The sequence below is a fragment of the Pleuronectes platessa genome, chromosome 6 (genome assembly GCF_947347685.1).
Source record: "Pleuronectes platessa chromosome 6, fPlePla1.1, whole genome shotgun sequence".
Taxonomy (NCBI): domain Eukaryota; kingdom Metazoa; phylum Chordata; class Actinopteri; order Pleuronectiformes; family Pleuronectidae; genus Pleuronectes; species Pleuronectes platessa.
The window spans coordinates 20,439,678-20,462,485 of NC_070631.1; the positions used below are offsets into that span (position 1 = coordinate 20,439,678).

General features: G+C 40.6%; 1 protein-coding gene across 1 annotated transcript in view; it reads left to right on the forward strand.

The window, feature by feature from the left end:
• Positions 1-1,770: 1,770 nt before the first annotated feature.
• gnb1a (guanine nucleotide binding protein (G protein), beta polypeptide 1a) overlaps positions 1,771-22,808 on the forward strand; it is a 33,734-nt gene continuing 12,696 nt past the window's right edge. The window contains exon 1 of the mRNA XM_053424335.1: positions 1,771-2,176. The gene's annotated coding sequence lies outside the window, so the exon portion shown is untranslated. The remainder of the gene's footprint in view (positions 2,177-22,808) is intronic.

Here is a 22,808-nt window from a genome sequence, read left to right on the forward strand (position 1 = left end):
GTCTAGCGCAGGGGGGATGATGTGTGAACGAAGTTTAGCACAGCCAGCCACTGATCTTCTCTCAGTACCACCCCTAGGTCTTCTTCCCAAAGTGTAGAAAAGTGTTAGATAAATTCTTGCAATTCTTTAATTTTCATTCTTCATGGTAAAACTATAAGTTTCACGCATAGTCTCTATAAACATACATTACACTGTACACTAAGTGTATATTACTTGGATTTAGATTTGGAATTAGCCTTGCATGGTGGCAGTGCATGCACTTCTGTTGTTCCTTTTTTGGCTCAGTTTGAATTGCAAATGAGACAGTAATTTGCCTGTGGTGATGGTTGTGCTGAAATAAAAGTGCCATTTTCCTGGAGTTCTCCCACATGTTTAATGACAGACATAAAGGGTTACAAAGTCACGTTAGGCCATTTGCTGTGGGGGTCAAAGTCTGAGGCATCTCCAGGGGAATGTAAACTCACATTGTACCACTGGATATACAAATATAGTAGGAAGCCACAGGTCGATAATATCTATATTTTCATGTAGGAATTTCAATCAGAATACATTCTTGCAATTGTTCTTAAATCACTAAAACAACGAAACACCATTTAATAAAAAAAAACATTATTCTATCTATTCGAATCCGTCAGTTGGATTTAGAGTTGTGTTTAGCCGTGCATGATGGCAGGGAAGTACCTTCCCTTCAGTAGTTAAATTTGTGGTTCAGTCTACTTTGGATTTCAAATGAGACAGCTATTTGCTGGTGGTGGTTGTTGTGCTCTCAAACTTGTTTATATGACAGACACTCAAAGTAACTCAGGCCATTTCTGAGACCACTCTATGGGAAAATAGTCTCATAGTGCACATTCTATATGCATATTAATAAAGGTTCAGTGTGTAGTATTTAGTTACATCTAGTGAGGAATTTGCATGTTACAGCTGAACACCCCTCACCTCACCCTGAGCCTTCAGTTATCATAAAACTCAAGAGGAGATTAGTTTGTCCAGTCTGGGCTACTGTAAAAGAGAAGACCCGCTCCCGATGTACATATGAAGTATTTGAATATAAAGGGCTCATTCTAGGGTGAAGAAAACAACCATTCGTACAATTTAGATGTTTAAACACTAGTGAAAACATCCCTAGGATGTTAAAATATACCGCACGTGCCCATTACTCTGGTACTGTATATATTTTGTTCCATATAGTTGTTTTAAATGGTTGTTTATATTGTTGTTTTTATATTGTTGTTTTTATATGGTTGTTTTTATATTGTTGTTTTATGTTCAGTGCAACAACGAACGACAGCAAGGCAATTTCCTGTATGTGCAATCATACTTAGCCAATAAAATAATTCTGATTCTGATTCTAATTCTGATATTCAATTTCTGCCGAAAGATCCCTTTCATCTCCATCTTACTCACGGAACCTTTAAGATACCAGGGTTACATCTATTTGAAATGTAAGAGTATACAATGTGTGCTCTGGGATAATATTGTACACTGTATATCCATCCACACATCCCCAGTATATTGTATCACCAGGAACCTGGAGAACTGTGCATGTTTCAGGAGCTGTCCTGTGCCGACATGCTGTTCCTCGCAACCCACTGTCAGTGACTATGGTCGTGTCTGTGGTTCTTGATGTGACCTAAGTTGGGATCCTTGTGCCTGTGCAGGTGAGCGAGCTCCAGGTGCAGCTCTGACCAAAGATGGCAGTGTTTCCTGATGTGTCGAGTGGTCGCCGACCCTCCGCCGTGCGCTGTGACGCTGCGTAACGTGGGGTTTCCCAGACCTGAGTGCAGGGTTACCGCGCCCATCTCTGCTGTTTGATGGCTGGAGGAAGAAGCGACTGAGGTCCTGGCGTGAAGGGAGAGAAGCGAGGGACGACGACGGAGGGAAAGACGAGAAGGGATTTTTCTTTTTGCTTCGAGTTGGAGTTTTGCGTCGACACGGAAGAACCCCCTCAGACCGGACTCTGACGCCGCCTTTCTGGGTGAAACGCCGCCTCGTCTCTGAGCCTCTGTGCCGGTGTGTCTCCCCCCTCGGCGGGTCAAAAACTGGGTTCGGGGAGTGCCTCTCCTCGGTAGCTGAACTAGCTAAATCTGAGCGCCTGGGCGGAGAGAGGAGAGACACGATTTCGCTGTTTCCAGTCAATGTGATATAAACAACGGACACCCTCGACTGAAAGCGGGTAAGGACGCGCATTGCTGTTTGATTTCCTGCTGTAGGAAAAGAAGTGTGTGCAGCGGGTTAGCCTGTCGAGCCGAGAGGAGGATGAGCGAAAGGGGTTAAACTGGGTTGAGAGGCTCCTCCGTTAGTTAGCTGCTGTTAGCTTGCTGCTAGCTGGTCGGTGCTGCCAAGAGAGTGGGTGTGGGGCCAGTGTTGGAGAAACTAAACGCACTGCGTTTACCCGGCTGTGTTTTAACTAGAAACACATTGAAATAGTATATATGTGCTGGTTCTATCCGGCAACCTGGTAGTTAGAGGCCAACGCTAGTGTAACTTAGCCTTTAGTTGGTGACAGCTCGGTAGGTTAGCCAGCACCCTTCTCCTACGTCCGGGTATCTTTCTCCCTCTCACAAGAAACAAGCTGCCTGGGTTGAACAGCATCGGCTTTTATTTATCAGCGAATGAATCCCCACAGCATCTCAATGGGCTTTTCAAATAATCCTCAAAATTAATCCAGGTTAATAGCATTATTCTGGATCTGTAAATCGGCCCACATTTTTTCGCATCTGTGCTCCACAGATTGCAAATGATTTCCAGTTAAGCTAATTGCGTCTACTTTTGCTTCTCTGCGTCCTGTCGACCAACCTCGGGCGACTTTATTAGCATGGTTAAATAGTCTCAACTTCTTTCATTTGCATAAGTCAAACAAAACCGTGAACAGAGATTTACTTCCACTCTTGTGGAAGAAAATCTGTAGCATCATGCATTTGTCAAGGAAGGGAATCTAAAAATGGCCACTTCACCAACAGAATCCACCACCACCCCCACTAGTCTGTAGCCAGTCCACACAAGTTGGCCGGCAGCGGCCACAGCCTGCGCTTCGAGCCGCCTGGTGGTACGGCTGATATGGGTGTGTGTATCCCGAACATGGCAGCCAGAACAATTTGCCTGTAACCCGAGTGAATGTGAACGGTGTTGTTGTTGTTTGAGAGCCGCTTTTATGTAAAACTCGTGCATTGTTGCGGAGACATTTCCCTTGCAAAGATACAAACGTAATGCGGGAACCTCTCAGCGGTGTATTCGAATGTGACATACCGCGTTCAGACGGACCAGTGGAGCCAACAGTGTGTGGCTCAGTGAAATGAAACCACCATGGATTAAAGCTGTTGTCTATCACAGCTTCTGGTGTGTGTTAACATTCCCACCTTTGGTCTGCAGAGTCAGCCGTACGCCGACTGGGATCCAAAGGAAGTGGCTAGCATGGTAGCGCAGGGTTTCCGTGGAATACACAACATGTACAAATAACAGGAATGCAATGCAAAGTGCCGACAGCTGTACGATCGCACGGGGGGTAAATGGCAATAAGCGCCGATGTAGACGTGATAGCGACAATAGCCATTTTAGTTTCTGGGCTGTTGAACTGTAAATCAGTTCGCGTACACATAGCCCGGCCTTAATTTGAACTTCTCCTTTTAATGCTGTGAAAACGAGATTGTCTAATTGGATTGTGACAATCTGTTTATCTCGATCACGGGTCTATTGGAGGGCAGTTGCTAGCAGCTACACAAGCTGTGCCCCACCGTGCCGCGCTGCTCGGTAGTATGTCAAGCCTCCAGCCCGGGGTATGGACACTCTCTACCCCGCGACGAGGCACCAAATCCCCCTCGAGCATTAAAACAGAAGAGAGGAGATTGGGAGGTTTATTTTTATTTAATGGTAGACGTCTCGAGAGATGGTTTAGCGGTGAACCAGGCGAGCTGTCGCAGGAAGCCGAGCCTAGCGCCTCCGCCACCTCCGAGACAAGATATGTGGAGCCTGCCGCTCTGACGAAGTTACTGATTTAACATCTAAAAAATGAATCCCTCGAAATAGCCGAATGTCAGTCGTTTCCGGAGAATTTCACCGTTTCTTACAAGAACTATTTGTATTTAGTGTCTCACAAAGATGAATTCATTAGCCCAGTATGCCCCCTCCCTCCGCCTCCTCGAATGAATGGGTTCCTGTATTCAGGGCCCAAGCAGCTGCAATGAACAAGATGGCGTTCATAAGCCTTTTTCATCGCCGCTTCTTCTCAGACTGAGCGAGACAGCTGCTGAGCATCGGATGGGTTCAGGCTTGGCAAAAAGGATTTCTTGGATTTCTCCCTGTCGTTAAAACGTACACAATGTATTGGAATTAATACATTTAAAATCGGATGGCATTCCTTCTCGGGTGAATGTATTGTGTGCACCTTGAATGCAGGACAACATGGTGGGGAAGGGGTGTTGTACATCTTGAATATGAACCTGATTACCTGGAAACATGGCAGCTATGATCAATGTTTGTATGGTTTATAAGAAATAAACATTTGACTAAGATTTTGATACAAAACTTGATTTGAAACATCTGTAATGATGCATCAGGAAAACATATTTTTCATAATCTTTACTAGTTAAAATATTATTGAACAGATAAACAAAAAGGTGTCGTAATTTAAAATACAATCTTGACATTTGCAGCCCAGGTCTAGTGTTTTTCCCCCAACATTTGATCCCAAACTCATTATACTAATATCTTTTTTCTTGTAACCTCTTTTTACTCACAGTTGCTACTGTCTTGGTTTCACTATCACTGTTAATTTCACATTATGCTGTGATTTTTCTAATAATTTCTTTGAGCGAACTGATCCAGCACTTCAGATTTAGTAATCCACTGCATTTAGAATGCAGGACAGAGCTTGTTTAAAGTTGTATACTCTCTTGTTTGGGAACTATAACTCCAAGCTCACCCAACCACATTCAGTCATCAAACTCGGCCTAAAACATTATTGGCAGATAATGTGATCTGGATGTGACCCACAAGCTACTGACACTGTTACCCTGGTGGATCGTGAGGCCACGACCAGCATGACAACTAGTCTTGATGGCTATGCAATGATACAAGTAGATTGATGAGCCTGTCTGAAGGCAGGTAATGTGTGTCTCTGCGTTTCCACTCAGCAGAGCTTTTCAGTAGGATGTGTGTCACCACCATATAATGACCATGTGTTTAAAAACTTTCTGTGCAGACCTTTGTTTTTGAATAGGGATTTTAATCTCATTCATGTATTTATTTATTTATTTTTAATTCCGTGAGTGAGGGACATGGATGGGATTAAATTCTTAGTCTGTGGATTATATCTCTTTGGGATTATATGGCTTTTGTCAGTGATAGGGCTGATTTTTCTTCACCTCTGAAATTATCTGCCTTTAACTATATGCCCAGTATGAGTCTTTTTAAAGGCATTAACGAGTGTGTGGCTATGTGAGTACTAGGGATGGGCAATATAGCTCAAAATTGGATCACAATATTTCAAAGAAATTTGCGATAAGATAACGATGTGTATGACCATATAGAAGAAAAAATACTGAACATTTAGCGCTGATTGCAGCTTGCAGGCAGCAGCATTTATAAATGCAGTCTAAATGAAGGACATTTTCCTTCTTGCCCCGTTACCACCAGGTGTTTGGTTGACCTGTTAGCAGCCAAGACCGGTGTGCTGGCCTTTTCTTGTTCCAACAGAAGCTGGATCATCTTTTGTCTTTCTGTGACTAGTTTGAACTGAGGTAGGCCTATTTCCACTTGAGCATCGCGGAGCACCCGCTGCCGCTTCCAGCTGTGAGCAAAGGCAGCCACAATCTTTTTTCCAACCCGCACTGCTCTCTCAATCCTGGGGTCCTTCAGACTCCTCTCTGACGATAAAGAAAGACAGTTGGTCTCTCTCGGTCTTTCACACAAACCCTATCTCCCCCTCACGCACACACTAGGGTGGCTAGATGATCTTTTTTGCAGATCGGAGCTATAGGTGCTTATAAAACACATGTTAGGATATTCTTATCACAGATTCATCCCACAGTGGTGGCTGCGCTTTCCATCATCAGGTTTAAAACGGGTTAAATCAACAGTCAAGTATTCAAGATAGTCTAATCCTTGCAATAGACAAGTGAAAGCACATCAATAACACTCACAAAAGGAAAGGGACACTTTAATAACTAAAGGCAGGAATAATTGCTGATATGACCCATGACAATAATTGTTTATGGTCTGTCTGCCATAATGACTAGGGCTGGGGGTTAGGTTAGAGAGGAATATCATTTTTTAAGCTGTTCTTACTTGATTTTTGGGGTAAAGAGAACCGTTTCTCACAAAAACAGGTTTAGATATTTTTTTTATAGGTAAATGAAATTGATCAATAGCAATGTGCAAACGATGGCCAAAGCATGAAAGTCTGGTCCCGTTATTGAGAGCGATGGCTTTGACAACATTGGCCCTGCTGTCTGTTGTCACACACTGTCCTCTTCCACAACTTAAGAAACCTCCTTAAACCACCTGCAATATTTTCTCCCGTGTGATCCTCGGGAAAGGAAACTTTTCTCAAGACAGTAGTTGTGCAGCTTCCAGTCGTGGTCGATGTAGTGCACTGTTAGGCTGATGTATGGCTTTACGGTTCGGTTTGACAACAGGTCCGTGGTTGAGGCAAAAATTTCCACCACTGATTCTGCTAGTTTGTTGCAGCATGCTTCATAAATCGCAGGCAAAGATATGTAACTGCTAACTAATGCTGGTTATGAAGACTGTTTTCACTCAATCCCAGTTATTGGATGTTGTGGCTGCAGCTGTCCAGTCTTTATTGGATTTTTTTTTGACATGGTTAATTTACACCATCAGTATATTTTGAATGGTCCTGTAAGTACCATAGTACCATTTAAGAAGATCTTATCAACTGTAAGGCTGAAGGTAAACATAGTACCACCATATAGTTGATGTCTTGTTTGCTAGTTTAAATCCAGAACGTTCATGGTTTTTATTTTGTATAAGGACACTTTATATTTACTCAGAGGTATCACTCTTTTATTTATGTCCAACTTTATTATTACTAAAACTTGTGGCCTGTAGCTTATACAACCAACCCCAAGTGCTTGTTACAAGGGATGTTAGGAGTGAGATTTCATTGTATTCCTTTAAAAAAACTTAAAGGACAGGGACTTTTAAGGGAAAATGGTGGTATGTCATCTCACTGTAGGTTCAGTTGCTCAAAGATCAGTTTTCTGTTAAACCTGTGTTTGGTTCTTTATGTCATCATTTTTGTGCAAGTGCCGGAAAGAACACTCAGAACAGCATGTCTGCTAATGCCTGGGCCTTGACTTATCCATTATGTGCTTTTGAAGAAAGGCTCTACTTATCCACATTGTTGTGTTCATCATGTAGCAAATTCTTGTATCTTAATTTAAATGGAACATTAGTGGTGGCCTGTGCATTATGTCTTCCATTACTCTCCTCTTAGGTCTGGTGTATTGTGGTTAAGCAATCTAAATGCCCTATCCTCTTCACTATCTAAGCCTTCTACAGAACACAACTGAAACGGTTTCATCAGGGTGTGTTGCACATCCATGTGTAACTGAGGGGCCAATTATTCTCTAATCGTCGCTCTCTGCCGATCTAGTTTTGTTTTAAACAATACTTAGCTTACTAGATGTGTAGGGAAGTTATTAAAATATCTACCATCAGCTGATCTACCTGTATTCAGTAGAACCAATCACCAGTCTAGCTAGTTGTATACACACCACACACACTCTCACTCACTCACACTCACACACACGCACACGGTTATCACCAGTTGCAGGTCTTCATGTCATTTATAACCCTAAATAAAAGTGGAAGGCTTAAGCTCCAGTATCCTGTTTCAGAATCAAATTTTGCTTGTTTTCAAATATGGTGCTGGGTGCAAATGCCAGTACACTCACATCCAAACAAGTTATTTCCCTCTACACAAGAACAAGGTGGGGTTTAAGTTGCAGAGAAAGGGTGGATGCTGGAAATAATCCCACAGAGTGAAACACCCAAAGAGTACTGTCAAAACAGGTACAAGTTGGACTAAAGGGAATTGTCAGATGGAAAAAAACAATCTTTGATCAGATTTAAAGGAGAAGCTAAAAAATACAGGCACAAAATAATTATAGTTTGTTCTAATCACAGGAAACTTTGCTGAAACTTTACCTTTTTAGGAACTTGGAAACTTTACCTGCATCCAATATGGCATCTAAACTTAGTGTTTGAGCCACTTTTCTCTAACGGAACGCCTCCACACAGGTAGAATAGTATAAAAGTATAGTGCATATCTTGTATTGAGTTATTTTAGACATTATAGTGTATGCTGTGTTTTATATGTTGGTAATCACTCAAAGTAAAAGGCAATAGCCGGTTTCTTACATGCTAGTGAATTCATGAATGGTTGCTGATCAGGTCCATGACTTATTCTTCTCTAATTCATCTTTTCATGTCGTGGGAATGTGTCATGATTTAAAAAATTTAAATTAGTTGGTTAATACAAATTATTGTCCATTTTAGTTACTTGAAAGATGCACGTGTGTTTAAATTGTTGTGATTTAATATAATCGACCAGAGAATAACAAATAGTGAGAACTGCAAAACTTAACACATAAATTGCCATAATGATATTGGGCCTAGTTAGTAACAATTGAGGCTGGTAACACTCTACTCTATGTCTTTACTGTCTAATCACAACCTTAATGTGCAGCTAATTGTATATTGGTGTAGTGAAGGAATGTCTCTGAAGTTTTGTGATACTTCTGAGAACACTGGTGACTGAAATCCAAAGCATATTTCACTTGTGGAATATGTGGCAGTTGAGATCTTTAATGCAGTATACTGCCGGCATTTCGGAGGATGCTACCTTGCCAATAAACCCAATATAAGAAAAGCATCTTTAGCACAAATGACTTATAGCACATACCACATGTGACCGCATGCATACTTCACTCATCGCATGTTAAATATTTTAATCGAAAACACAGACAATATGTTCCTAACCTTAACTAACCAGCAGACGTTGCATCAGGGGAGGATTTAAAGCTCTGATAAGTAGGATTGGGAGATATGGGTTAAAAAAATCCTATCATTAATATACATATAATTTAGATAATCAGTCAATAACGATATAGATCAAATCAAAACCACTGCCATGAGGTGCTGGTCAGCAAGAGACTGTGTTCCTGTGTTGTTTTCTAATCACTTGCACGTAGAACTGATATTTATAAAAACCTGCTGAATTCATATTTATGTTCCTGGATAAATGGGGCATCACTTCTTCAACAATGAAGTTAAAACACTGCGTTTCGTCATAATCGTTGAAAAGAATTTATGTCTGCACGAGTGTGTGCGTGTGTCTGCCCGTTTCTGTCCCTCTTCAGACAAACTGATAATCACATATAGTTATTAATTACTCTGGGTTGTTCTGGTCAGTTGAATCCTGATGTACTGACTGTGCGCTTCACGTTACATCTCGTGTTGTATAACAGGTTTAAACATGTCTCATAAACTTTAGAGCAGTGGTCATCAGCCTTTTCGAGCCAGATCACTTTCACAATTCCAAACATAAGCTGAGATCTACACTTTTTAACCAACACTCAGCTTATCTGCGGCACAACCGCAGCCTGTGAGTCCTTTGTGTTCGGGGATCGACAGTGAAGACTGTCAAGATTGAACAGTCGATCGCGATTGACGGGTTGGCAACCACTGATGTAGAGCGAGTCAAACAAACACAAAGCAAAAGTCTGTCCTGTACATGTCCTAATAACTAATAAGTGATGGTGTGTAAAGTTAGTGCAGGTCAGAAGGTGCGTGAGGAGGAAACAGACTCTGACAGTAGACACTGACACAGGACGACCAAACCTTTACTGTGCGTCTGTCCTGAAGCAGCGCTGGGTATAATATTGCAGCGGAGGAAAACCGCGGAAACCATGAATCGATTATGTTTAGTCACTGCATCGATGCAGAGTTGTTCGCCTCTATGCAGGAGCCCAAACAATTGGTTCAGCGAGGCGCTATTCTCATTACCATTGGCTATTCTTGTTGTCTGTAAAAACATGAATGGAATGAGTTCTATAAACGTTTTATCTACCATGTCTTATATTTCTATTAAAGAAAAGTTATATCGTGATAATTATTTTTATCGTTCTATCACCAAGCCCTATCTGCTAGTCTTTATGAAATGTTTCACTAAGTTTGCCAGTACACATGATTGTTCACATATAAGGTTTTTACCAAATCCTTAACCGTTGTCCTCCTGACCAGGGTTGAAGTTATGCTGTGATATATCAATGCAATACATGGGAGACATTTGTGTCACCAAAAACTGTTTGATTGTGCTAGATTGAATTGCGATAAATGGTATTTCATGTGCCGTGCATTCACACTATGCATGTCTAGATATTTGGCCAATCAGATGGAGCCCTACTGCCCTAGATAATAAATTAAAGCAATTCATATTTTTCACATGCCTGCCCATAATCTTTCCTTCATAGTGAAAAACTGTCGCTGTCCAATTTTGTGCCGCCAAAGCCTCCTGACAAATTTCTAGTATAGTGGAAAGTGCTGGTGATCATGTTTATCTCCTGCTAAATTCATGTCTATAACCGGTTGATTACTATCAAAGAATTGCATAGCTTTTCTCTCTCTTTCAGCTGACGTCTCTGACTCGCTACATTTGAATCATAATCAATATTTTTTTAATGACGCCACAATATGAACAGTAATCAATAATTTTCTTAGATGAATAAAATCTGTCTTCGGAGCAGCGTGCACATTCATCAGCCTGCCCCCTTTCTCTTACGCTGACACACACACACGCACGCACACACACATCGACACACTCAAAGAAAAGTGTCATCAGACACATGCAAACTCAGACTGGGTAAAAAAAAACTGCAATTAAACTTGTACGATGTATAGAGAGCCAGAGGAGATGGCGGTGCACACTACTTTTTTTGCTCGATTCGGTTAGCAAGGGTCAGTGTGCTAGATAGACACAGAAAGGAGCAGGACATTACACACAGAGCTAGTAAAAACTGTGAAACATAACTTATTTACAGTCCAAAAGACCCAAAATGATCACTGTCAAGAGACTTGGTTGAACTGTGCATGGCTCTCTTGTTGTCTGCCCCGGACTTGGTGGCGCTGTGGCCAGGCTGTGCACCCTCTCCCTCGGGCTGTTGAGCTGTCCATGTTCCCTGTGCTCGTAGCCAGATGAAATTTTTTCAATAAAACGTTGTTGGAGTTGAAATAATGCTTTTCCTTTTTTACAGTATCAGCATAGGCTACTCACTCTTTGGGGTCTATGTTAGAAGCGAACCCAAAGCAGAAAGACTTAAACACGTATACTTAAGCATGTTTATTTGTCGCAAGTCATATGGTCATTTCCTACTGCATATTATATGCTCGATTGGGTACTGTCTTCTATATTGGTATTTAATAGGAAATATCAAATTTGGTTTGATAATGGACAGTTTTTAAGTCGCAATACTTGACATTCTAGCCAGGCAAATTCTCTACAGTCCCAAAAAGACCTGTTTTATACTAGGCTTTTGTACAGAAGCATTTTTTCCCCCATGCTATTACAAGGGTCAACAATAAAATGTAAATTCTAACTAAGGTTTTCCCTGTGTAAATTTGTGTGTAGTTTGACAGTAGGTGCTGTCATGTATGCAAAGCTATCAGCACTGGCTAAGAGGTAAATCCACTGTTTTGAATAGTCAAACTAAGTGGATCCAGGGCGGCTTAATGACCCATACACAAGCCTGTCAGCGCACATAGTGTGTAACCCTGCCGAAAGCCCATCACAAGCTCCAGCAGTACTTTGTATGTGCATGTCATCGTCTTCTCCGCTTTGAATAGAGACCACCTCTTGTATTTATATTCTGGCCCTTACATTTGAGTGCCATAGGGTAAATGTGACCAAACCTGAAACCTGAGATGACAGGGAAAGACTGCCAGTATATTAGTGACGTTCCTTCCTCTTTAAAGCAAGAAAGGCCATAGTCACTTGAGCAAAAGAGTGGGCTGGCTGTCATGTGACTTTTCACACACACTTGGTCTTCTCTTGGAGGCTAGGAGAGAGTCTGGGGGAGGGGTATGATTATTAATGCAATCAAAGGAGTGTATTTTATGTTTTCAATAAAGTCATGCTTTTGGCTTTGGGCTTGCCTTCCTTTCCTTTTTTTCTTCTCCTTTTTTAAATCTAACTCGTTCATTTCCCTGTATGAAAGCTGGTTGTGCAAATGTCCAAAGAACAAAACATACCTTTGTTAATGTATGCAACCTTTTTTTCTTAGTTGTTTTGTTTAAAAATGAAATCCGTTTAGCTTGAGCATTATTCTCAGAGTTGCTTTTTTCATTTTTTTTTGTTATGGTCATATGATTGTGTTACAAGCCCAGTTTACAGTGAATCACATCAGATGTTTGCTGTTTTTATTTGTGCTAGGTTCGCCATCTCCTACTCTTTCCCTCTGAGTTGGGTTTGTGCCAGTTTGCTTTCACTTTATTATAGCCAGTGTTTTCTATTCCTACCAACAATGCACCTCGTCGAGTTAGAGCACTGCATCATGGAATGTTTTACTAATCAATCATTTAAACTCTGTCAGTCACATTGATGTTATGCCCTCTATCATCAGACTTTACCAACAGCAGGCTCACCACAAAGACTACACATCTAAAATTGTACCCAGTTAAATGATAGTTCACCCAAATTCCACATCTAGCTTTAAGAATGTTTTAATGTTAGCCCAAGCCTGTTGGCATATTGACTGTATTTAACTGATACATTTTGTAGGTTTAAGATGAAGGGTTCCTCAGTACCGTACTTTTCTAAATGTAGGATGATTTCCATAACAAAAATGATCTGGATCGCACTCGTCTCTCAGCCCCATCCAGTCGGTACCAGTCCAGCCCCTGAACCCACCACCCCCACTCCCCACCAACACCCCTCCACACCGAACGCAACACCAAGCAGACATGTTGCTGAACTGGCAGCTTGTTAGCTACCACGGGCTGACCACAGCAAACGACACTGAAGAAACACTGCAGTGTGGAGGGATGCAAGAAGAGAATGTGTCCGTGCACATTTCTCCTTAGAACATTACTGTTCGAGACGAGCAGTTACACTTTATTTCTTCTGACGTACCATGTCGCTGTGCTCAGTACGTAGTTATGTAGACGTTACTCGGGACTGAAACTCTGTTGTGAAACTCCGAACTGTTACTCGGGATATTACTCCTACATTGGCCGACTGTCCTACTAAAACTTGAACAAACATGAGGACGGTGTAACTTACCATTCGGAAACATCCTGTTGAAACCAACTGTAAATATGTGGCTAGTCTTCTATAGCTACAAACATAGCAACGTGACTTTCAGCTGAGAATCCAGAATGAGACTGGGGATATGCCTGGTCGTGTGTCCAGAGATAGGCAGGAGAGAGGACATGGAAATACACATTGCAGCAGTTTTTTCGACTTTATAACACTGATATATTTGATTTAAAATTTGACAAAGAACTTCAGATGATGGGCAGTAGGTAGTCAGTCATGGTAACACCTTTATACAAACCATTTATAATCCCATCATAACAGTATGGGGAGTTTAATGTCACCAATATGCCTAACCTTAAACCAATAACATGTTTATTTCTAGGTAAAATAAGAGGGCTGAAAATGTGTTTATTGTTCTACTTTTAGTAACACACAAGGTAACTGTATTGTGTTATTGACAGAATGTAGCTTCCTTTTAGCTTTTAGGTAGTTTGACTTTTGTCCAGGAAATGCAAGGGTTTCACAATACACTTATTGCCCCTGGCTTCAAATCCACTGATGTGGAAAGGTTTTTGTGTCACGCATGCAGCTCTGAAGTGTCCTGTAAAAAAAAAAAAATTCTGATGCCAGCCCTTCAGTCCTCCTGATGTGGGGCTTTAGTTGTCTGCATGATGTCACACAAAAAGAAAGCCTACAAAGCAAATGTATGTCAGGTATTTTGTTAATGCATGTGTCATTCTTCCGAGCATGTTGGTCTGGTACGGACGTTTCAGTGGCCGAAGGTTGATTTGAAGATAATAATGAAACCTCTTTGGAACTATTACTCTGGATTTACACCAAAAGGAAATGTACTTTTCGGGGGAAAGTAGAAAAGATTGTTGCACTGCTTTATGTTTCCGTCCGATGGTCATAAACTGAGCAGAACATCATGATCAGAACTGTGTCAGCTTATGCATACATATTCGTAGCCTCAGGATTTTGCTCCATTTTCAGTGGAGCAAAATGGGTTATGAAGCCCGAGGCTTTTCATTTTCAGTTCAGCCATTCTTCTTGAGACCCATAAGGATTTGAAATCCACCTACTCAGACATTGATTAAAAAAAATCCAGTTTGTCAAATTTCCTCATTGCCTACTGTGTGTCATTAGAAAAGTGCTCATGTGCGCAGTGCTCATGACTTTACAGTGACGTAGTTGTACACAAAGAACCACCGCCATTCTTCCCTTCATGGCAAGTTGCAAAACTAGTTGGTCGAGTTGGTACTTGTTCTAAGTGTAGCCATTTAAGTATTCCTGTCATTTAACCACAATGCTGGAGAGTGACTGAGTGATCAAGTTACAACATTGACCAGCCAAGAAACGTGTGATTGATTGAAGCTACAGCATTGGTCTGCAGGTTGAGTTTTGGGATTTTGTCCATTGGGGTTTCCCTTTCAAAATGAATTGAAGTGAATCGTTTTTTGTTTTTTTTTATCTTTGGACTCCTTTTTAAAAAAACTTTTTAAATGCCTGATTTTTGGAAAACCCTTAGCTACTTTCCATGGAAGACTATCAATGGTACTGCCCCACATGTGAAAAGCACACTTCTCTCTGTGACTACTGTGTTCAGTGAGTAGCAGAGAAGCGAAACAGCAGTTTGTTATCCAGACAGAGGCTGTGCATAATAGGACAGACAAAAGCTGCTTTCAGACATGCACTGCAACCCTGAACTTTACTTGAAATTTGCGCTCACACATGAACCACATGTGTGAGCGCAAATGTCTAAATTAGTTGAACTGAACTTTAAAAAGGCTTCGCCCTCCCAGCTTCCTTGTGGCTGCCCACTGGTACGTGCCAAGTGGACACCCTGAGCACATGGGTTGTGTGCGCACATAGTACACTGTTGGTTGGATGATACTGCAGCTTGACTTCTTCCCCTCTTGCATCTGTCTTGAGTTGTAGCTATACGTTCTCAAACTTACAGTGTCACCATGTCTTTTATCTGTCATTTCTAGATGTCCAACAATTCTCCAAATCATTGGTTCAGTTCAGACGTTGATCTTTGAGCCACAATTTGGCTATGACCTCGAGGGATAACCAAACCATTATGCACTGCTGAATTAAATGTGCCTGAGGATTCGGCAATGTTAGGGTTATTATCCATCTAATACTAAATAAACTAGCCTAAAATGTTACTGGGGGTGTCTTCACTTAAACATGGTTCAAATAAAGTAGTCATGTGACACATACATTTGAAAGACAATAAAATGGAAGTAATTTTTTATTATAAATTATGCAGCATTTCCTAACTTTAATATAATCATTGCATCATAAACTTTGCTTAATTCTGAAATGAAAGTTATTTTGTTACAATGGTACAGTAATCCAGCTGCGGCAGGGGTTTGATGGTTGTGGTTAGATCGTGGTTTTGTTTTGCTGAACCTTGAAACAAAAAATAGGTTTTTGTTGCAGACAATTTCAGAAACTTACCACCAGCAATACATTATCCCTTTAATGCAGTGACTTACTCTTTGGGCTATGTTTTTGTGACTAAGGGCTGATATATGCCAAGGATTTCCAGAATTGATTCAATTCTGATTTTTGATGTCCCAATTAAATTCTATATCGACTCAAGCAAGAGATATCTCTCAGAGTGCCAATCTTTCTTGGCCATGTTAGATTCTCAGAAAAAAATGCTGTAAATTGTACCGTAAAAGGTTCTAACCTTTACATTAAAACCAACCATTAAGCAGCAACATATGTGTTTGTTTTTATCCAACATGGCCTAAAAGTAGCAATGAGCTCCTTCAGGAGACTTTTGTCATGTAAAGCCAACAACCCTGACTTGGTAAACAAATACAATATATTAACAATGTATACGTATCTTTCGTGAACTAGTGACATCTCTACATTTAAAATCGAGTCACTAGGTGGCCAGTGTAAATAAGACATACCTAATGTAAACATCACTAACACCTTAGGAAAACATACTTTGCTGTGATTGACTAACAAAGCTTTTGTGCAATCAACTACAGTGGTTGGGCCATACATTAAATAAATACAGTATGTATCGGAAAAGAACGCACCAAAACATATGCGATGCTATGATTTACTGCCCAATTCACTGAAATATGCCTGTCAGAAAAACACAAAGTGTCATATGTCCTTGTATGGGAAGGTTGTGACAGGCTCGCTTATTATTGTCGAGAACTTAAATGCAAATTTCAACTCCAGTGGGGTTTGTTTTGGATCCCACCTTTTTGTAGATTGTTTATCTGAATAGTTCCTTGTTGAAGGATTGCCGAGAGATATATAGTATTTCTAAAGTAATTCACTTTCATTTTGCATAAAAGCTTTGCTTTTGCCAGCTTTGCACTCTATTCATAGTCTGTAATCTAAAATGCAACCAGACATGCCTTTTCTTGACTGTTGTAGTAAAACTTGTCTGACTGGATTGTTGGCCAAAAACAAGGATTCAAAAAAATGATGGCAGTTTTTCATTGTTTTCTTTTACTGACTAAACGATGAGAATAAATGAGTAGAACTATGTATCAACCATTATTACTCAGTTTAGGCTTGGTTGGCTGTTTGGTTTATAACATTTAATAATAATATAAAAAATTTAAAAGCATTTGGATACTGAGCAAATTTCATTGTCAATGTATTGGTATTGAAACTGTACCACACCAGGATGAAAGAATTTCTCTATAAAATCTCATACCGATGCTAGCTGGACAGGGAGAGTAAGGATTCAAGGCATGGAGAGGATGTATATGTTGAGAATATGACAAAGTGAGTGAGATTGGATGGGGCTTTTAAGAAATGTCCAGGAGCCATTCCCTTCTGTCCTCTCTTACTGCATCATCAGCCCCCTTGTTCCTGCCATCTTCCTGACCTAATTGTGTTTCAGCTACATTTACCATGCATCACTTCCCCGTAGCACTTAGATGGACCCTCACCCACCAACCAGACCAAATAGGTGGGGAAACATTTGCACAATTTGAATTTACTATCGTTTGACAGTTGTTTTGTTTGACCAAAAAATATCAAAAATTACATCTATTCAAAAGTGTCAAAGTAAAATGCACAAGGTTTTTTTTATCGGGAATATTCGGACGATATTTACTCGCATCCAAATTGCATTCAGATATTTTATATTGAATAAGTGCTAGTGCTAAAGTAGGTCTACAATAAATTTGTGAAGAAATGTATTCTAGGAGTTAGATATGCATTGACCTTGGACATCGCCAGTAAGTTGTGGTCTACTTAGGAAAAAGGGTGAATGGGAAGGATCATCATCAGCCAATAGAATATCCTATACATGCCAAGACATTTGGATTACTCTTATATGCTTATTTCACATTTGTTGATAATCAGCGGTTGACACTAGTGTTTAGAGTTAAGGTACTGAGACCAATAAGAGATTTGCCTCACTCAAAGTGAGCTAGAGAGAGCACAGGAGTAGTATAATGGTTGTAAATATTGCAACGAGTTTTCTTTCTATGGATGGATGAACACGGAGAAGAAGAAATGAGGGGGCTTTTCTCCTGACAGAGTGCTTTTCTAAAAGCCATTCCAGTTGTCTTAGGACCCGTATGTGACCACAGCCACATTCTTTCACACAGCCTACATTTTCAAACCAATGGCAGTGTTTGTTTAGAGTGTTTCAAGATGAAACCAGGCACAAACACAGTGATGCAAAGCACATGGCTGTCAAGGTATATCTGAACTGCAACCACACTGCATAATCTCAGCAATAATGTGGTAGATTGTTTTGAAAGAAACATTATGCACTGATTTAAAACTAAGGCCAAAGCCCAATGAAAATGGGATCGGGACCAAGTCTTACTTTCAATACCACATTTTCAACATAATCATATCCATGCTAAACAGTTCTGTGCAACATTGTAATGTATATAACAGCTTTTACAGGTGTCAGGTAAGATTACCGTTGCTTACCTTTTGGTCCCCTCTGTCCTTTTGTAGTATACCAATGGCTCACAAAGTCACCTGTCCAATGGCGTCCTCAGTACACTCAGCTTATGGGACTCAGTTTTGATTACTAGTTAACTGCCGGAGCAAGGCCTACCTTAATTTAGACTGGCCTAATTTTGTGTGACAGGCCAGCCTCATCTCACGTCTCTTCGTTTCAAATCCATACATTTGTCTGCTAACTTGTGCCAGCCTGCCAGGATGTGCTGTGTAACTTTTTATTGTAATGCAGCTGATTGCATAGCTGAAAGCCTGGATGGACTCCAGTAAGTGCAATGGTTGTAGCAGAAACCACAGAGCAAGAATATTTGTAAAGTGTGCGCACTGTCGCCACATCCGCTTAATGTTTTGACAACGGGAAGAGAGAAAGACAAGCACAGCTAGGGAAACACCCTTAAAAAGGAAACGCCTGCTTAGAAAGGCTGCGCTCTCGTATTAAGGCGGAGGCAGCATGCTGACAGAGATGATCAATAGTTGAGTCACTGCCACAGCCGGCTACTGGCTAACGTGCAACAAAGACAAGTCCCATCGATATCCTGATGTACCCTGTATACTGTACTTTCCAAGAGTTGGAAATCTGCCACAACTAAATGGCACTCTGAAGCACTAGAATATTAGCTCATTCCGAAGCGAGTTGGAATGATGCGACCCTCATGAAGTCAAGGGGTGTGGCAGCTGGTATCCAAGCAGGAGGCTGTACATTTTTAACCCCACCATCTCTACTCCAACTCTCAAGTACTAACTTGTGCTCAATACATGACTGTATAAATCCCACAGCTGGGCAATACATATAACAGGGTCTTCCCAACCATGATAACACTTGGTTGAAGCGCCTCAGTGTTATTTCATGATCCTAGATGAATGAAATAAATTAATCTGAAGTCTCTCTTTTTTTATTTTTACCACGTTTCCTTTATGATCATGTGATCTTCTTTGTCCCCTCCTCTGCCTGTCTGACAGAGGGTGGGTCTCAGCTCCTAACGTTATCCTCAAATGGAACAGAGAAGTGAGTCTGCAGTAGAGACAGTGAACCAGGTGAAGTTGAGTGTCATAAGTTGACTTGGTCCTCAATTGTTAAAGACAACCATATTGCACTTGTTAAAATAGTGGCAAATTTAAAACGAAAGCTGTCTGTGTGTAGCTTGGTTATCCTAGTTTCAATTCTTGTAAACTTGGATACTGGCAGAGACAAACAATTGGTATTTTAATGTCAGCAGTAGTATTTATTTTACTGACGTTTTAGTTTTCTTGGTGAAATCTTGCTGCATTAAAGCATCGCCAGAAAATTCAGTTTTATCTGTCTTGAACAACTTTGCAAAATCCTTGTAGTTTCTCCTCTATCCGTGTGCGGTTCTTAGCATTCCTCATTTGCTGCCATCGTAATCAATGTCCAAATCTGTTTTCAAATATTGTACCACAAAAATCCTTATCATTATTATTTTGATCAATATTGTAACACAATTACTCATTGACTTTGGAAACGTCACACATTTTTTTTAAACTTTAAAGTAAAGTGTATATATACTATACTTTTTATGCACAGACCGTGTTTGACTAAAAACCGGTTAAGAGAATCTATATTTTGAAGGCGGAAAAAACCCAAAACAGGATGAAGTGTCCTTCTCCTGTGCCGTGTAAAATGCTGGAAAGCTTACAGGGCCATGCTCCCCTTCACCAAGGGGTTAATTAGCAGCTCTCCTCCCAATTGTCCTCTGCTTGTTCACTCTCATTAGTTTAATCTGACTCTGTCCTCCAGCTTGCCTCTCTTGCCGCTATCCTCTTGTGCACCAGAACATCTCACTACCTAGCCTACTCCTTATGTCATCAGGCTGGAGTCTCTCCTATACCTTGAAAATCTGCTGCCATACCCCATTAAACCATACCATTATTGATATCCCCCCACACCTAATGCCATACAGCTTTTGTTTTGCCCTTAATATTGTTTTTCATTAAGTTATTTGCAGGTATCTCAATATTTAAAGAAATCATTGAAATTCACTTTAAAGTTTTGGTGCGATTAAGGTTTGTAGTAAGAATGATAGACATGTTTTCATCTTACTGTAAGTTGCACTTCTAAATTGATTTTAGATTAAATAGAATTTATCAGTGTAAAAGCTTTAAAATATAAACCTCTGCTTTCTACCATCCCTAAAAATATTGTCCTCCTTTTGTTTTTGTCCGCTCACATAATGTGCCCTGCATTAGGAAACATCTGAAATGTATATTTGCTGATTAAAGAGCTAATTTAGCCACTTCATGGCGCATGCACCATCATTGCTGTATAGGAAGGAATGAAACTCGCTGGTGTGTGTGGAGTCAAATTACACTTCCTCTCTCCTCACTGTGTTGTGCTCGAGATGTCGGAGCTGATAGGAGTGGCTGGAAAATGTGAAGTCTGCTCCCCTCCTCCTCTTGCTCCTCCCCCTCCTCCCCCACCATCCCTCTAAAAATAGCTGGCAGTAAGAGAAGGCAGTGAAGTCGAGGCTCTATCTGTTGGGCTGCCAGTGGTTTCAACACTCCCACCACCAGCACAAGAGAAAAATAGTCCTCTGAATCACACCTCTAATTCTGATCACTAGTATATATTTATGTTTTTGTCAGGGATAATTTTTCATCTGTTGAAATTGTACCTGATGTCTAAATTTTTTGCGGTTTAGAGGCCATGTTATTTTGGAGTAGAGGCTAATGAGTAAAAGAAAAGATTTATAATTTATATAAAGAATTTGGAAAATACAAATTTCTGAGTGTTTTGTAATACACCTCACAGTCAAATGATTCTGAATGGCTGCTTTGATCACCTCTTCTCAGTCCAGTTGTGTTGAAAATGAAAATGGCTGCAGTAGAAAAATTGAAAGATGCAAAGCCCTGTAAATGGAAAATTGAGCATTGCTTGAAGTTCAACTATGACATTTATTTGGTCAACTAAAACTGGGAGGCTATGTTTAAAAGAACACAATAAAAGTTTTTAGAAAAGTTGGGAACCGACTACGGCCTGTGATAGGCCGGTTGCATACTCTGTCACATTGTCATTTGAAGCCAGGACAACTAGTGCTTGCTTGCAGACAGAATGGATACTTCTTGCATGTTGTGACCAAACAGCAAGGTGTGTGACTGCAGACCCCAGCCCATTCATTGCTGGACAATGGTGCAGCTCTATAGTGGAACCAGGTGTGATTGGGGAAGAGTTTGGCAAACGCTTACAACGTACACTAATGAACTGACATTATGAAAAAGTATTTAACTGATCAACAGTAATGCCTCAATATGCTATATATATATATGACAATTCATACTACTATGTCTCTCCCATGTCTCACAATCTCTATGGTGAGCGTCATAGTGTCAGTAGTATGAAATAATGGCATTCAAAATAAAAATGTTATATAATTATTCAAATAAGGTATTTAAAAAAAATGGAATGAGAAACAAACTATACTGGATTTTTGGGGCCATTGCATGTTTTTAATGAGGATGATATCAAATCGATAAATATAACAAGCCAGGCTCTGCTTAGATTGTTGTAAAAGACTTGAGTGTGTCATTGAGTTATTCATATAGTGCAGTGTTTGAATCATCCTAGCCTAAATGATATGGGCAAGTGAAACCTTTTTCCAATGTTCACATTTTACATTTTGCTGGCTTGCCCATAAATCGGCTGGGGTTTATGGTCTGTTACACAGAGGGCGGTTACAGAGAAGACAAGAATTAGCCTGTGATATTACCATGAGACGTTTGTATCACCGAGATTATGGGGTTTAGGCGCCTTGCTTAGATGCAGACCCATTTATCAGCACTGGCCAATCAGGTGACAGGTAGCTACGGAGATGTTGGGCACTTGAAGGATAAGGTGTTCATTCAGATGGTCTCCACACTCGCCAGCACAAGAGTCTTTACGCTACTGAGAGAAACAGGGAGGTAAGGTTTGTTTTTGTAGTTCATATGGTACTGGATCGGACAGATGGGCAGTGATCTGGTTCCTGAAAACAAATTTAGCTTTACAAGATTTTGAGGGTAATCGATGGAGGCATCAAAGGAAGATGCTTCCTTCATTGACCTAACTGGATGTGGTCACTGAAATTATGAATCATCCTGGGGCCAACTGTTTTCAGTGGAAAGTTTTAGCTGATAACTTGCTCTGGCTTATATGGACACTTGAAGTAGTAATGACTGGGAAATCTACTACTTTCATCAGTGTAAAGGATGCCTTAAATCCTGAAAGCTAGACTTCATAATTGTTACACTTGTGTTCTTCTTTTTTTAGTAAAATTGCCTTCTGTCTATGGAGAGTGAAAGTGTCAGGGCTAAGAGTGTCAACCAGAGGATTGGGGTCAGCGGGATAGCCACTGCTTTTAGGATCATCAGCAGGTTTTGTCTTAACCGGATTTTACTGGAGGAGCTGAATCAACTGTGTCCCAGGATTACAGGGATGACATTGGAGGAGAGTTTAGAGTCCAGAGGCCAGAGCATTGATAGCTTCGACAGACCCTACCCACCTGAACTGTTTGGGGCTCCAGTATTGCAACGAAACCAAGGCCAGCCTTTTGACCTGCCTCTCAACTTTCTT